This window comes from Emydura macquarii, unplaced genomic scaffold (genome assembly GCF_026122565.2).
Source record: "Emydura macquarii macquarii isolate MOO-44397 ecotype Brisbane River unplaced genomic scaffold, CSIRO-AGI_Emac_v2 contig_2205, whole genome shotgun sequence".
Classification (NCBI taxonomy): domain Eukaryota; kingdom Metazoa; phylum Chordata; order Testudines; family Chelidae; genus Emydura; species Emydura macquarii.
The window spans coordinates 14,395,322-14,413,778 of NW_027132342.1; positions in this window are offsets into that span (position 1 = coordinate 14,395,322).

Consider the following 18,457-nt stretch of genomic DNA (forward strand, 5'->3'; position numbering starts at 1 on the left):
AAACCATTTCATGATACCGCTGTGCAGTTAAACCCTTGCTATGTGTCACCCCACAGCTGGCTGCATTTCAGTGGATGAGGCTGTCTATAGTCTTCTAGGACAGTGATCCTTGTTCTGATCTCACACTGGTATAAATCAGGAATTACACCACTGGAGATACACTGGTGTAAACCTACTGTAACTCAGTTTAGAATCAGGCCAAATATTTTTCAGGGTGTTATTGTATTTTTCTTAAGTGGGTTAAAGAATTGAGTGAATAACACAAACAGCAATTTTGAATTTTTCAAATTGTGACCATGGTTGCTGGAGGGGCAATACTGAGACTGTTCAATCAGGGCAAACTGCAAAGAATAGGGCAGATGATCCCCAAAACTGATGGTTTATTCTATAACTAGTTTTCACCAAGCCAGTAACAAAATAGCTTCTGTAATGCCTTACTGGTTATCAAGAAGTCAAAATACAGTCCCCTTTAAGCAATCCAGCCTTTCACTCCTACCCAGACAGCCAAGTCTATATAGTGAGGGTTATTTAAAATCTTATTCTTCATATATAAAGTTCTACCAATCCCAAGAGATCAGACACATTACCCACCAGGTCAATGAATATTTCAAATCTTACCCAAATACACACAACCAATTCTTATTAACTAATCTAAGAGTTATTTTTTAAAAAAAGAAAGAAAGTTACTGTGGTTAAAAGATCATTATACATCCAGATATGAATAAAGTTCTTAGGGCAGCTTCATAGCAGAGATGGTGAGGCTGTTGATTTGTAAAAGTCCTTCTAGAATCAGTTCAATAGGTTATAGTTCAATAGGCAGTCCATGTGCAGAGTTTGTTCAAATTCTTCCTTGAGAATTTGCTAGGATAATCCAGAGTAGACCTGGAGACCTCAGTTTTGATATTTAAAACTTTCCCTGGCAAAGTTTAAACAGATCTGAGACAAAACAAGATCAGGCCCAACATCCTTTATAGCTGAAGCAAGTTGTGACCACAGCAGAGCTTCCTTGGCTGAAGAATAGGTAATATATATTGTTGCTTTGAAGTTAATCACTCTTTCCTAGGCATACGCAGGTAACTAGTTGCGTTTATTAGCATAAGGCAGTTAACCATTCAAAGAGTTCATAGGTAGTTTACTACAAACTTCAAAGAGAAATAAAGATGATATTATTACACCACAAGTTCCATCTAAATGGTAATATCCACTTTTGACCTCTGACTCAGTAGAATACAGTAATGAAATATCATAGACAGGAACAGATGTTTAGCATCTATAAGCTAATTAAATCACATTGTTAAACTTCTAACAAGATATAGGTAAACACAGACTAATACAATTAGTGTCTGCTTATGATTCTCTAATAGTACAAACCCACATTTCAAGAACCCTATTCTATTTAACATGGCTTTGCTAACTGTAAGGAATGGCCCTGTTTATCATTTCTATAGACTTCTAATATGTCCTTACAGATTGTTTTGAGGTCATGCAGCCTGCTGGTTGCTTAACCCTTGTTGGCTCAACATCTCAAAAATGAAATGTCAAACTGGTGCTTTTTATATGAAAATCTTTCAGGTTTAGTTGGTGGGGGAAATGGAATTAGTTGTGTAGTTAGTTTTATGAGCTATCGTACCTCATCAATTGCACCTTCAATGCATATGTAACAGGGTTAAACGTTGTGGGCCTGAGCAAACAGGTTCCATTTCCATGGAAATCTCGGAGCCAAATTCAGTGGTTCTGTGCAGTGGTGCACAGAAGGCAGTTACAGAGTTCTAGCAGATCCTGGGAGTATTTTTTTGTTTGTTTTTTATTTTTTGCTGCTGTTGTCCCTTTGGGGCCTTACCAGGTGATTTCTGTTAGGAGGAGAAATGGATGATTCAAGTCTGGTGTATTCTTTGTTGCAATCCTGTTTATTTACAAAGCATATACACAATTTTCTGTTTCCCTGAATACAGCAGAAACAAACAATAGAAGGCAATTTCTTTGCCCACAGTTTCCAAGCCGGCCCCTCCAGCCATCCAGTCCTGTGCTCCAAGGAGAGCTCTGTCTCTCTGCTCCCTCTCAGGGCCATGCTCACAATTGCGTCTCTCATCTGCTCGCTTTCTCCTGGCTCTCAGCTTGTCAAACCATCCTCTAGCCCCTCCCTCCTTCCCCCCATTTGCAACCAATGCCAGGGAAACCCCTCAGACAACATGACTTAGCCCTGTTAAGGTCTCACCATGTGGCCAACTACATTGGGCAGTAGCTTGTATTGTTTCTAGCTATCTCACGCCACACAAAGGCTTAATTTCGCCTTCCATTCAGTAGGAAGGCTGTTTAGTACACCCATCCGCTTCAACCAGGTCTGTGATTGATGGCAGCCATTAATACCTTCCAGCATAACACTGCTAAAATGCTCACTGATTTCCAAAGTTATTGTCCAGTCAGCCCCACATAGGCTGTGCTTTTCTAGCGACAGTTCAGCAGGTTCTTGCATAGCACCGTTGCCCCCATTCTACATTATCCACTTACCCTGTGCTATGCAACATGTACTTCACAACTACTTTGTAACTACTTCACTGCTGCAGCACCTGGAAAGCTGTCCATTTGGATACAATCCCCTTCCTTCAGTGCACAAGTTGTGCAAGGGCTAAACTACTCATTGAAGAGTGATCAAGTTTACATGTGTTGTGTTTCCTTTTATTTTACTAAGGGAAACATAAGCAAGTGGCTAAAGTGGAAACTTTGGCCTGTGCAGTTTGCTGAGATAGCTGTTATTTGCTTTGATGGGATTGCAGTAAATTCCCTCCTTGTGATTAGCCTAGTATGGAATACACAATGCTCACTCTTCAAGGAAGAGACCTGTGGCGAGTATAGGCAGCACATTTATATCAGTAATTCCTAGTGTGGCTGATTATTTATTACTGTATTATCTTCTCAGTGGGTTAGTGCAAGTTAACGGAGGGCTTTAGATAATCCATGGCGAAGCTACTATCGTTCTCTGTGTTAGGCACTATGATGTGATCCTGAGCTGGTAAAAAATGCCTTTCTTAACCAAACAGAACACACACCCCAGACCACACAATAATTTTACAGCTATTTTTAATCCACTTTGATGGTCTAAAATCTCACCAAAAGAAAAACTACCAGGGATTAACTGAGATAGTACATGGCTGCCTCATGTGGTTTTATCCCTTTATCAGGATTTCATGTTTACTGTCACCATGTTTCATCACCATGCAGTACCAATACACACGAGCAAGCCGAGAATTGCACCGATCAGATAAAAGAAAGAGGTGGTGACACTTCTACTTGTTTCTGCTTTTGCACGGATGAGTTTTGTGACAGAATCTCTACCAGCATGTGTGATGTCACACCACCCCTTGCAGTGAGGGCAGAAACCCTCTGCCATGAAAACTGCATCCACCCAGTGGTGCTGTGGTATTTGCACAAGTAAGTGTTGCTGCATTACCACCTGCTGGGGATAGCAGAGATACCTCACTGGAATCTACACATGTGATGTGTTACTACACTTTCACCTAGTGGTGACAGCAGAAACTACCAGGAAACTACCAATATGCATATTGCCATACTGCCACCTAGTGGTGTCACTGGGACCACCACAGGGTACTCAGTACTAATCTTTATGACACAGCGCAGGTGAGAACAGATATCCAGGACACCTCACATCTAGCCATCTTTGGAGTATGCACACTGCATGGATTGGAGACCACGGAAACCAGATAGACCTGGCCATGATTGCTGTAGCCATGATGCGGGACAGGCTGACATGGGCACTGATTCACAGATGAACTAAGGCCCTGACATATTACTCTGGCAGTGTAAGGAGCCTTATAGTAGGCAGTAATGGCTCCCTGAGAATACCTCCTGTGTAGCTGGTCTCCCTTGTTGGAGCAGAACTGGTGTAAGGCTCTTTGTTGGCCCTGTTCCTATGTCTTGGCATAGCTGGCATGTCACAGACATGGCCAGAGTGCACAAGGCTATGGCTATTCTCTGCTTCCCAGGATCATGATGGGCCAGGGGAAGCAGCACATAAGTTAGAGCATCCTGAGATTGCTCTAACTTACACCAGCAAAGGAGATGGATAGACCCCGGCATGACCCCAGTTGGGAAGCACTCATTTGGCTGTGACAGTCCTTGGGATACCCAGGACTGTAAGTCACCCGCTGCATCCAGCATGAGGGAGTCTTGTGCCTGGATGGATGTTAGCTCCCTGACATCACCAGCCTTTCAGCCACTCAAGCACTCTCCTCTAGGCTATGCCAGCCCTGACTTCACCTTGCATCTTAACAATAGGTGCACCCAAATCATTTGAAGTGTTCTCCAGGGATATCCAGCTTCTGACACTGGGTTCTTACAGAAGTCCCAGATCCTCTGCCCCCAAAGCAGCAGTGTATCCCAGTTTACCAGCTGTACTTTTAAACCACCGCTCCTGTAAACCACACAGCACTTGTGAGCACTTACAATAAAATAAAAGTATGTTATTTTAAGAAACAATAAAAATATAACGAGAAACAAGAGAGAGTGATGGAAACAGATGATTGCAATTTAAAGCAAAATCATGAAAAGTGAACCTGGGTTTACTCTTATTGATAGTTATCTTTCTTATCTACTAAAGTAGGTTTCCCCTTGAAGTTCAATCTGTTGCAGAGGTGGCTGGTTTCCCAAGAATCAGGATCCAAACATTCATGAAAACATGACCCAACCCCAGCTTCACAAGGGATTTCCTCAGTGAATGGAGCCAGAGCGCTCTCCCTCCTCTGTGTTATACTGAAAACAGCCATTTGCTTCTATTCACAGACAGGGTGAACCCCGTCTTGTTGTAAAGTTCCTTTTTTATGTTCAAGTGGTTTTGATTGTTTGCAGTTGCTTCTGATGGTTTCCCATTGAGAGTCTTAGTATTGCACAAAGCTAAACAACTGATCCTTGCATTGCATCACTGGCTAAAAAGTGACAAATTTTCACCGCCCAAATGGGCCATCACCAAAACTCATTATCCCCTGGGACTAATTTTTACTCCAAGTCCATAAAGCGTACTGTCAATATAAATACATTATTCATTAAATATTACCCATACATATTCTCACAATGATTATGAATCTTGAAAAGTTACAAGCTTTTTGTAGATACCTTACATGTTACCCTTTATGAATAAATATCCTGTAAGACGTTTGGTGTAGTGAGTTTGTCAGGTATAGGATGAGAGTTGTTTTCTAAGAACAGGGGCCCTTTGCCAAGGGGTCTCTGTGTATCCATGGCTTAAAGCTTCTTTTGACACCCCACCCTTCTGGCCAGATCCTATGGTAGGCTCAGGAACAGACCAACTGCGAATCAGTGCCATAAAATTAAAAGTAGGATAAAATGAGGGGAAAGCTCGATCCGTAAAAGAGAACCTGTCTGAGTTATTAGCTAAAACTAGAATGAGTCACTTTAGAGACAAGATCCAGATTTGTCTTAATCTTTTCCTCCTTCCATAACCCTGTTTGGGGAGGTGGCAGGGAATCTGACCCAGAGCTGGTCTTTAAAAACATACTGTATTAATATCAGGCTTTTGTTCAGGATTAGCATATTAACTCCAGGAACCCCAAATTTTGTCAAGCTGAGAACCACAGTAGCAACTTGCTGACAGTAAAATATTTATTTTATTTATTGCACACAATTTGTTTAAAGAGTCATTCAAATAATAACTGCTAACTCCCCTGGAGTAGATTGCAGCTGTTCGCATCTGCAGTTGTAGCTGCTTTCATCTCCAATCTCACCTTTAATGTACAATGGCCGCTTGGTTCAAGATGGAACACTGTTGGGGGATATGGAGTCTTTGAAAGCTGCATCTTCCTATTAAATAATTATGAGGGCAGCTCCTGAGCTACTGGCGATATACAGGAGTGTGTGAGCTGCATTTAGCCATGGCACCGCATTATGGCCACCTGAGATATTAGTGTGTAAGTGGAAAGCAAAAAGCCCTGCCAGCTTTAACAACCACTTTGCCAGCACCAACCTGCTCCAGAAAAGGCATATTAAAATTGCATGATGCTTTATGTACTACTTCTTTGAGAGAGAGCGAATTCAACTCAAAAGTCTGATGAGCACCTCAGGTGTCCACTCCATCCTTCCTGGTTCATTCTCCTTCACTGCAGAGACTATGGCCCTCTGTGTTTCACCAGGTTAAAGGCTCAGGGACAGCCACTGGGTGACTCAGATATCTCTACAAATTCAGTGGACAGCTAACTGATACCCACATGCAGTTAAGCATAGTGACTGCAATCTGTATGGGTATTAGTGGTGACAAGTGCAACCAGGGCAGTCTGCACGCTGCCTTGTTTCCTTCACAAGTTCACCAGCTCCGGCTTGGCACAAACATCTCTGTTTAGTGAGTGGAGTGCCTTTTGCTCTTTACACAACAAGCATGATATGAAAGAAGCACAGGGACAGGGTGGGGTCCAAATAACCATGTTTACTAGCGATGAATACATATTGCTGTGCTGCTCTGCTGGGCTTCTAAAACACAGAACACAGTAAGCACCGTTAGAGGGCTTACGTGCTACTTAAAGGGATACTGCCCAACTCCTGTACATGACAGCAAGGAATGTCTCATGGAGAAGAATTCAAACCTGAGGAGGGCGTGAGTGTTCCAGGCAGGGCCCAAGCATAATTTTTTCGGGCCCAGTACAGACTTGTAACACGAGCCCTCTCTCGTGTTACATATCTCCAAGATTTGCAAATCTCACAAGATCTGGACAATAGATTCAGGGAAATAAGTTTCTATAAATATCCTCAGGCATGATCTACAATTTAGCCTCAATTTTTTCCTCATGGTAATGGGGGTTGCAGCCTGGGCCGGGCCTCCCACGGCATCAAGGCCCTGGAAAAGTGTACCCTTCTCCCCCGCCCCCCCGCCCTATGTGGGGGCCCTGGTTCCAGGGTGGGATGCTTAGGTGCCCTCTGTCTGCTCTGCACACTGGGACCATAAAGCAGTGGTAAAGCTGGTAGATTTGGATCCTTGAGGACTTTCCCTACCTAGGGGAATCTTCAGTAGGCATAGAGCTGCTATACTGATTCGTATGCCACCCCTTCCCAGCCTCTGGCACAGCAGTCATGACCCAGCGAAAGGGGGTGGCATATCTATGCCCTGGCAATCCCTGGCTGCTGGAACAGGTCCTTGCAAGCCCTGAAATTGCCCTGCTTTATGCCAGGGAGCAGCCCAGTGCTGAATCTGCCCCAGGATTGGGGAAAGGGCAAAAGTAGCTTCAAGGCACTGTTGCTTTGACCTCCTGAGCTTGGCCAAGCACCGCTTGGACACATCTCAGGATCTGGGCCCTCATGTTGGTCTTGGCCAGGCTGGTGACAGGTCTTGTCAGTCATTAGTCACTTGTTCATGAGAGGGATCTGCTGCAGCTGAAACAGGCCTTCTGCCAACACTGGGCATTCTTTTGTCAATAAGAAATGCAGACACAAGTCCTTCTGCCTTCTCGTTTGTCCCCTCTTGTGTTAACAATGCCCTGACTAATACAGTCTCAATCACACTACCCTTTCACTTTATGGGTTTATTGCTATTATGGCAGAAAAGCTCAACCACTCCTAAAAGAGGAATCTAAGAATCAGGGAAAACTTAATAACCTTGAGGGCTCAGACAAGTGGAGGAAAGGTGAGCTGTGGAAGGACAGAAATCTCAAAGGGACATTTAGCCCTGCCCAGGCTTGGCTGCCTGGCTCACCTACCTCCATCCCCTCCTTTCCCAGCAGATCCACCCAAATCCCTCTGAGGAATATCCACTTTTCAACAAGCATACTCCCAAATACCAATCTAGCCTTTTCTTAACTTCATTAACATCACTGTCTTCCACTATGTAGCTGAGTAGCTACACGTGTATTGACACAGACTCAATTGCTTGTTAATTTTCCTCTGGGTGGAAAAGATCTTTCCCGTACCTACCCCAAACTTCTCAGTGAAATCTTAGGACTTGTCTACACAGTGAGTTAGTGTGTGGCAAGCCTGGCAGGAATCTACAGCGTGCTAGCTTACCGCTCACTAACTCACTGTGTAGACAAGCCCTTAGTTCACACCTCCAGATGTTTCCTTAGTATGACAAATCCTTTGTCAAACTCCCCATCCCTTTGCTATTTCTAACCCATACCTGGCTCTCCCATAGCCTCCTATGTAGTTTCCAGAATGGACATTTTTATTCATAAAGCATTTCCTCTGAAGACATTCCCTTCTACACCAAATTAGTCTCGTTGTCCTCTCTGTAAGCAAACACTTGTATGTCCTTCTTTAAACTTTATGATAAATGTTGCAGTTTATTTATTAGAATTAGGGTTACAGAAGCATCTAGAAACCTATTTTGCTAGGTGCTATGCAGATACCATGATCTCCACAGGGACCTCAGTTGCATGAAATTAATTGCATTGCTTGAATTTATGATGGTTTAGCAGAGTGGTTTTCAACCTGTGATCCACTGGCCCTGGGGTTCGGCAGACTATATCTAAAATTTCCAAAGGGGTCCACACCTCCATTCAAAATTGTTTAGGGGTCCGCAAATGAAAAAGGGTTGAAAACCACTGGTTTAGCACACGCACATAGCCACACTGGTTTTGATAGAATTATTTTCACGTGTGCATGAGAAACACATTTTACAACCAGGGTCAGACGAGTGCATTAGGAGAGCCATAAAACACCTATCTCATAGCACCATTGCTGGGAGCAGAAGCTTTTGCATGAGGCACTATGTTGTGGATGAGTTAGGAGTGGTTATGCTGGTGCAGTTCCAGTGCTTTGGGCTTCCAATCTGAGCTAGGTAGAAATTTCTGTAGACTGCATTGGTCCATTCAGTCCTGAACTAAAGACCTTTTCCGAGAGCTCCATGTTCTCTAGGAAATTGAACTGCTGCTGATAATGATCATCAGCAACAAGTTTCCCTGAATTGGTGCTGGAAATGATTTAACTGCTAGCATAGATGGGATGTAACCATTTTCAACACCTTCCTGGAAAGCATTACTGAGATCTGCTGAAACAAAATGGTACAACCAATTCTTGGGACAGAAGTTTTGTGGGGAACAAGGCATTGTGTGTGTGTTGTGAGCTCAAAATGGTTTCTTGTAAATTCTTGTCACCAGAAGTAGACAAAGATCTCCAGGAAAAGCGATGATGGGATGGAAGAAACTGCAAAAAACCATGGTGCATTCCACTAATATAGGTTATGCCTACACGACAGCAGCACAGTTATACCACTGCAGCTGTGCCACTGCAACACCATAGTGCAGAAGCTTCCTGCAGCAACAGAAGGGGGTTTTCCATCAATGTAGGTAATCCACCTCCCCGAGCGGCAGTAGCTCGGTCAATGGAAGAATTCTTCTGTCGACCTAGCCATGTCTACACTAGGGTTAAGTCAGCTGAACAATGGTGCCGTAGCTATGTCAACTTAACTTCTAAGTGTAGATCAGGCCATTATTTCTTGTCTTTTAGGTCAGCAATAACTCCTTCTCGAGAGACACTCTTGGCTGCAAAGGGATGTGTGTAAGAAGTGCATCAGCTTATACAGTGGTTTGCCCCACATAGAACTGCCTGCAGACATATTTTGCAATCAGATTAATTCTTTAGTAAAACAGCAAAGACAGCGCCTGACCTTCCATCTAATCTTTAGAATGACAAATGGGATGTGGCAAGGATGTGACTAGACTCCATGTGGACCAGGAAGCGCCAGTCTGGGATTTACCTGCACTGTTGCAGGTGAAATGTGTAAGTTAATGAATTATTCTGTATTCCACAGGGGAAAAGTTGACGCGAGGAATCCCCTGCTAGTCTGGCTTGAGTTCAGACTCCATTCATGAATATGGCTCACCTGTGACAGTCCCAGGTGACTATGCTCATACTGGAGTTTCATGCTTAGAGTAAATGCATTCTAATTGCTCCCTTGGGGAGTAACTGTTCAGCTAGGCAACCAGTGCTGAGAGAACCCAAGCCAAAGTACATGCCTGGAGAGTTTTGACCCCATTCATTTCCCCCTGAACTAATTTGCCCATGTGCCACGGGCTTCAGAACACAGTCCTGGGTTCTCCTCTATCCTAGTATAAAAGGGTTGTCAGTCCTCCTCATTCTTAAATCTGCTTTTATCTAACATTTAATTTAGTTGGATATTCTCTTTTTCCTATGGCTTTGTAATTGCAACAGCACACAAAGTGTAAGACAATGCTCAATCATTTTAAAATAAGATTTAATGATGCAATTATTAGATTCATTAGTTAATATTTACATAGCACTTTGAACATGTGAAGTGCTTGACAAGTGCTAAGTATTATTACTAATCCAGAAACTCACAGCAATTCATTTTTAGGGAGAGGGAAAATATGCCTCTCAAGGTCCCTTCCACCCCTACATTTCTATGTTTCTATGATAAATGACAGTCCCAGCCCCAGTTTTGAATCCAGAATTACCATTAATTGTAATATTGTTTTGTTACATCAGTCTAGCACACAGCATTTTCCCTGCATAGCAGCCCTGTAAAGCTGCAAACCTCATTGCTTGGCCTATTTTAAAGGTACAAATCTAACTTTTATTAGAAACCAAATAATTACTGAATCAAGCTCGACTAATTAGTTTTTATGGCAGCTTTTATTAGAAGAAGAGAGGTTATTTATCTATAGAACAATGGGAAAAAAAGAAACACCTGAAAGTTATTCATCTTTAATGGTTCTAAGGAGTTATTTTTTTTTTTTGTCTATGACAGCTACTACTCTCTGCGGGTAGTAGCATTCACTATTTCTATTATTTGTGTCATTGCTTTTTTTACATTCTGTGAAATCTGTACAGGGGAAGATGGTTCCTTTTGTGAATTGCTGCTCACAGAGGTCATCTTTTCTTTCTCTATCTGCTACACAGACAGCTTTGCTTTAACACACGCTGAGTGGATGGAAGGGGACAAACCAGACTGTACTTTGATCTGGCATTCCTGAGACAGACCATCACAACCTTCGGGCCATGGACTCAGAACAGGCAATGAAAGTGACGCACATTAGGAATGAAGAGGGTGTGATAACCACAGTGGGTTCACGAAGCAACATGGATTTTGACCTCAGAAGGGCATGAGTCCCTTTTCATCCTCCCATCAGTAACTTCCATTTTGTCATACTGTCCAGCTTGCTGGGTACTCAAGGTTTTGTTACAAGAGCCACCAAAAAACTATGGTAAGAGAATGTTATGGTCAGAGGCAAAATGAATATTGTATTTTTAATAAATAGCCCTTAGTTCCTCCTGTGCCGCTGACACATCAGGCAGTCCAGTTCCTTCTCTGGTTGTGGTCGTTGGCTAGTTGTGGTACTTCTTCCCAGGTGATGCCAGCACATTCAATATTCTCTGTTGCTGTTTTCTTCCAGTTCTTCCTTGGCCTTCTTCGCTTTCTCTTTCCTGCCTCAGGGACCAATTCAATAGCATGTCTCCTATCTTCCATACAATCTATGTGTCCCAGTCACCTGAGCCTTCTTTCTTCTGAGGATATCTTTTTTTTTACACGTCCTGCTCCATCAGCTCCATTAGTCTCACATTTGCTATTTTGTCTTTCCATGAAATGTGTAATATCTTCCTCAGCCATTTGTGATGGGCAGCCTCCAATCTCTTTTAGTTAGCCACTGTCATGGTCCACGTCTCTGCTCCGTACAGTAGCATGCTCAGAACAATCACCAGGTATAAACTGACCTTTTGTTTGGTGTGGAGACAGTCCATGATCATATAATTATAAATAATGTACCATGATGCATAGATGGAAAGGACAGAGTTAAGGGTATATTGTAATGCATGAGCACAAAGGGGCAGAGTTAAGGGTCTTTCAATACATGAAGAAACAACATACAAGCAGTAATCCAAAATGCTATTTATGTGCACCTTAAAAACTGCCTTTGTGTTATATGATGATCATATAATTGTACATATGACTACATTGTATTATCTGCTGACTGGCATGGCACACTGCCTAGGACTGGGTGATCATGTACTGAAAAGGCCCTGTGAGTGAACTTCCAAAGGCCTGGTAGTTTGGTTTTGAGGACATGGCATATTCAAAATGTTCACCTGGATGGATATTTGGCATGGCCAGTTTTGTTGTCATGTAATTTCCTCTTCCCCTATGGTAACAAAACTCTTCAGGGGAGCTCAGCAGCCTTAACATCCTGTTCTCTGTTGGACTCATCTTAGGAGAATTCTTTGAGCTCTCTCACGTTGGCAGTAAGTAAATGTGTTCATGCAACCGTCTCCTGACGTGCAACTGTAGGAAGAGCATTACAATGAGTTGCACAATGACTGAGGCAAAGGCTGCAGTGATCAGATGTAAGCCTAGGCTGGGAGTTTTAAAGGGAGCTAGTCACCTAACTTCCTTATGGCACTTTGAAAATCCTTCATTCATAAAGTGAGGCAAACTAGAGATGTGCTGGAACCAAAATCCTGGATTTGAACATCCTCGCCTTTTGGAAAAGTCCGAATTTGAGCTTCATGAGGTTAGGTGCAAACTTTCTTTGTACAGATCAGGTTTGCCCCACCCCTGCCACATGGGCTCTTACTGACTGCGACAGGTTCAAGATGCCTTATTCAGCATCTGGCAGGCAGAGGGTTAACTCTTCCTGAGGTGAGGGAAGGTGTGTGTCTGCCATGCTGGGATTATCAGGAGCCAATCCGTGAGGACAGGAAGGCTGGGCGCAGGTAAGGGAAATGATAGCCTTCTCCTGGGATCTGTAAGAGCAAAGTACTGCATATTAGCCTGCTCTAGCTGCTGCCTCCTGGCATTCTTTGTGATGGTCAGAGGGAAGTTAGTTGGGGAACCCCCCTTCCCCAGGAAGAATTTTAGCTGCACAAAGCCATTGTTTTGTTTATCATAATGCCTAGCTCTTATATAGCATTTTTCATCAGAAGGTCTCAAAGTGCTCTACAGAGGAGGTAAGAATCATTACCCTTGTTTTATATGTGGAGAAACTGAGGTACAGAGGAGTGAAATGATGTGCCCATGGTCACCCAGCAGACCAATGGCAAAGCTGCAAAAAGAGGTCAGGGCTCCTGAGTCACAGTCCAGTGCTCTATCCACTAGGAAATACTGTTTTATAGAGATGGATAATAAGAAGGTTTTTTTGGTGAAGCAGTATATCACTTAAGGAACACTGTCATGTTCAGAAACCATGGACCAGAGTCTCAGCCGTTATAAATCTATGTTAGTGTACCCGGAACCCGCCTTGATTCTGGCCAGGTTCTGCATGATAGGAGGGGTTCTGCCCCATTACAGGACCATGTGTCAGTTTCAGACCAGAATGATATTTTTATGTTGATGGTGACCCTTTAATGGAAACATTTTGTTTTTGCAATAGCTTATGTCTGCCAAAAAAAACCCCTAAACTTTCAGAACAATTTAACCTTATGAGGGTCCCATTAAAAGGTCGCCGACCAAGATTTTGCAAAAATGAGTGCCTAAAGTTAGGTTTCTGGAGCCATATTTAGGCACCTGAGTGAGCAGCCTGATTTTTTCAAAATGCAGAACTCAGTGGGAGTTACTGATACTCCTTGAAAAGCAGTTTTTGAGTTGCCAAAACAAGGATATGGCTAGCTAAAGTTAGGCTCCCATTTTTGAAAGTGTTAGCCAATTTAAACAAAAAACCAAAACAAACCCCATGAGAACAAATGTTATCACCATGTCCTGTATGCAAATTCCAACTTCAAATTCTGTCATCTCAGCGAAAATGTTAGTTGAGGTGGTAAGGAGAGAATGAGCACTAACGTAATTGTCTGTTACTTTCCTTAGTGGACAGTTACCTTCCTTTGGTCATGTCAATGCTACAGCACCAACAGAGGCACAGCTACAATGCCGTAGTGTAGTCACTTTCTACATTGACAGAAGGGGTTAATCAATCTCTCCGAGAGGCAGTGGCTAGGTCGACACTGGGGTTTAGGCCAAGCTAACTCTGACATTCAGGGCGTAAAATTTATCACAGTAGATAAATAGATCTAATTTTTAAGTGTAAATCAGGCATTAGTCATCATTAGCATATTTTTTCGTCTGTGTTGTTCTTGCTCAAACAGCACCACTGAGTGGCCTGTTTCAAACATACTAGAGTAGTGGCAGCTTTCCGATTATTCTGCTGAGAGCTTGTGGTGAACGGAAGTGGTTCATTTTAGGAAGGGATCACTGCTTCTGTAAACAAAAAAATTCACCTTTTAAAATAATCAGATTACTTTTTGGCTGGAAAACAGTACACATGATTTGTGGCTACTTTTCTTGGCAATCCATAATTCCTCTTCCCAATGTAGGATTGATGTCATGTGATGTAGTGCAGCTGCATGTGGTGATCAGTCACACTGTAAAAGTAATCAGTATTCAATTACTTCTGAGATAATATTCAGTGCCATATAACTGATTACTTGAGGGATACAGTAAATAGTAATTTGTGATAGATTTGTATTTGCAAAGTAAAGGCAAAACGACCCTGGTAGTGAATTCAGCCTTGCTTAGGGGACAGCACTGCTTAATAGTCAGAGTGCGGGATTGTGAGCCAAGAGACTTGTGTTCTGTTCCCAATTCTGCTGGACACTAGCTCTTTCAGTTGAGCTTAATACATGCTCAAATTATCTTAAATTTTAGTCTTGACCATGACAGCCGAAATACACAGTATTTGAAATGTTAGTAGGAGTCAAAGCTGCCATCAGCCCTTTGCTCCAGACAGTCCAGATTCAGGAGATCTAACTGATGGTTGTAATATCCTGATTTTCAATGGGTTGCACATGGCGCTAAAGCATTGTGACACAGCCTCAGAATGTCATGACACTGGAACATCACCACATAGTGAGGGAAATGTCACAGGGTCCTGACATCAGTGACTTGAAAGATGGCCACTGCCCTGCTCCTACTGAATGGCAAAACACCCAACATCATCACTGTGTGTGTTAAAGTAGCACTTAAAGCCCACAACTGAGACCAGCCCCATTATGCATGGCACGGTACATACACATAGTAAGAGACAAAGAACCAACAACGTCAACAGACAAGACAGACAAAGGAAAGTATTATTATCCTCAGATTACAAATGGGGGACTGAGCCACAGGGAGTTTAAAGCACACAGGAACTCTGTGGCAGAGCCAGGATTTGAAGTCCCAGTCCCCTCAAGACCATCCTTCCTCCCTTGGTGCAGAATAGGGCCCCAGGGAGCTCCAATAAGAAACTTTATGTTGCCTCCTCTTTCAAGAAAATGCAATACAACTTAACACATTTTTAAAAGTCAATATGCCTCTAAGAACATGATCAATAATTTAAGGAAAACAATATTATTATGGAAATCAATGCACCTCTGGGTCTGTGGGAACAGGACATTTCCTAATGAGTGACTGGCATCCTCTTGTACTTACTGATAAAAAGCATGCAGAAGGTGAGAATGTTTCCCGTTAAATAGGTCATCCTTCTCACTCCTGCATGGTGTGCAGCACTGACATTTTGTAATTAAAGAGACACTGTCCTAGAATTCTTCATAATTTTTCAAAGTAATTTTTTCCTCTCTGTTTTATAATAGGGAGGTGACAAATCCATTTTTTATTGTGATCACCTGAATATCAAACAGGAGCCATCACTAATGGAACAGGAGAAATAACTCTTGTTCTCTGGATTTTCCTAATCCACACCGGAGCAGCAAGCTTTGGCAGACAGAGGCACCCATACTTCAATAAATAGGGCTACTGCAGTAAGAAATACATCGATGGTGATGATGATGATTGATGATGATAAAACTTTCTCACTTACTTTGCACTTTAAATCTTCTAAGCACTTTGCAAAAGTTAATAAATGACCTGCACATGAGGCCTCAGCTCTTTGAAACTGAGGGAAAGATCCTTGGCCTCCGTTGCCATATTGCAAATTGTATGTAGAGCTGTCCTAACAGGACAGTGCCAAGACATAGGAATCTCAGGGTGATGAGTCCTGGTCTCTCTATGGTATTTGACTTTCCAGAGACATGGCTGGAGCACACTGTTCTCTGGCAATCCCGAACCCTAGGGATCACAAGACAGAGCAGCCTTAACGCTGTTTTTACTTACACCAGAGGCTAAGCAAGCCCCTGGCTACACAAGGATCTGGTGATGGTGGTGGAAAGACACTAATGCCTCTCCACACCCCTCAAAGCGTGATTAAATATGGGGGCAGGGAAAGGGGGATAGTGGTTTGTCATGCTTAATTTTTTTTTAAATACAGGTGGATTCATTTGCATTAACCTAAACCTATCTGTATTAATTCCTTAGGAGAGTGAAAAGGCAGCTTCCACTCCCAATGAAAGGGGCTATCACTCCTCTCATCTCATATCAGAGATTCTAGATACTCAGGAATCTTTCTTTCTTTCTTTCTTTCCATCCTCCCCACCCCTTCTACTTTTCTCTGCTTTAAAGAACACTGGGGAAAACTTTCTGCCTAAAACTGTAATAGCATCTGGATTGGGAAAGCATTTTATCATTTTTCTTACCCTCTCCATGTCTAGAGTAAGGGGCTGAAATTTGTCTCTGTCTCCTACCAAGTGCTTTGAGAGTGACAGACACAAGAAGCCATACAAGTGCCAGGAGGCGGAGTTTTAGTGAATGTGTATGTGTAGCATGGCCCTCTACTTACTGATGTCAGACATGTTCAGCTATTGGGACGATATCACCCCCTGAAGAAACCCCAGTGCCCGCTGGCCAGCAAGGGGTAGATTATTAAGTGACTCTACTTTCAGGGTAGCCATGGCTGAGTACAGGCAAGCAAGAGTTAATGTTACAACATCATTGTCCCCCAAGGATACATTATATCATTATCCTCAGTATATACACAGCATGCTAGGATGGGCACTTTATGGTCAATGAGTGATTCTACTGCTACTCTTTGTACCGCTTCATTTATTTGCCATCAGATAGACAAAGAAACAAATTGCAAGCCACTGCTTCCTATTCTTTAGGGTTCATCCTGGATAAGGAAATCAATGATTCGGCCTTTTCTTGAAGCAGCTATGTTAAAACAGGGCAGAGTTAGGTCTGACATTTTGTGTGTGCATGTGCCTCTAAATTGCCATCCATCTCCACTCTACAAATCATCAATTATGTGAAGTCCCCCAGGAGGGAAATGTGCTCCTCTCACAAGCTTGGAATAATGACTCAGCGGCAGCAGTGTGTAACCGTATCTCCAGTGCTAGAGCTTACAGGATAACTGTTTATGCTAATAAAACAACCCCAAGTTTGATTCCAGTCCTTAATGTTCCCTCACTGCTATTCTACGTGGCCTGTGCTAGTTAGACAAATACCATCTAAATGCAAAATGATATCCAAATGGAAGATAGGCTTGTCCTCCGTGTAGACACTCATACATTTCATTGAGTGCTTAAAGTCTCTTCCATCTCAATGACCTGATATCAAAGGTATGTCTTCACTGATGGCAGCAAATTCACCACCATCAGATCGATTTATCTGGATTGATTGAGCAGAAGTGAAGACCCGCTCAATGGATCCAGAAGTCGATTCAATAAAACCACCTCCAAAACAAGCATAGCACATCAATGGGTACGCATTTCCCATCGGCACAGCATATGGAGACAGCACGCAGAAGAGGATTTAGGAAGTTGACGTGAGTTATGCAAGCTACTCTGCATAGCTTGCGTACTCCCATCGACTGCCGCTGAATTTCCCGGTAAGTATAGACCAGGCCAATGCCTTTACTGCTCTGTCTGTCTCCCATGTCAGTAACCCATGAGAAAAAAATCTAGGTGGATTTATTTCATTCTTAATTTCTTGGAGTACGTCAACCTTCCTTGCTGCTTCTCTCAGATGCCTTTCAACAGGAAAAAGCAGCAGCATCTTGGGATTCTTCTTCTTGAGACGCTTCCTTCTTCTTTCTCATAAAACCAGGAAAGAGAGCTTGATTTTATAATGAAGCCAATACAAGAGGTCTATGCATGTACACATAGTGCCTGTTTGTTAGCTCTATGGTGAGCTGGTGCTGTTTTGCAAAGACTAGAATTAGCAGAGAGATGCTGAAGTACTTGCATGAAAAATCAGATGTTTAAGGTAGGTTGCTTTTAACCCTGTTTAACATGGGCGTGTCCTTTTGAATATTACTGAGCTCATTTTGTGTGTTTGTACATGTGTGCATGCATGGGAATGGGATGGCAGAATGTTTATATATTTATCACACTTGGGCTATTCCTAGTACTTATTGTTCTACAGTGACCAAGAGTGTGCTCAGCTCATTACAGAACTTACAGTTATTTATTTTTGATTTATAGCCATCCATTAAAAGGTACCCATCCCACCTGTCATCAGTGAAGATCACAAAAATATATAGGAGACATAACTCGAAGATCTTGCATCTTGCATAACTCCAGGTCTTGCGGTCAGATGTACACAGGGGAGCCTTGTGCCTGGGTGGAGACCCACTGTCTTCAATGGGAGTCGGCATGGATCTGATCGCAGGACATATAAAGACAGGAC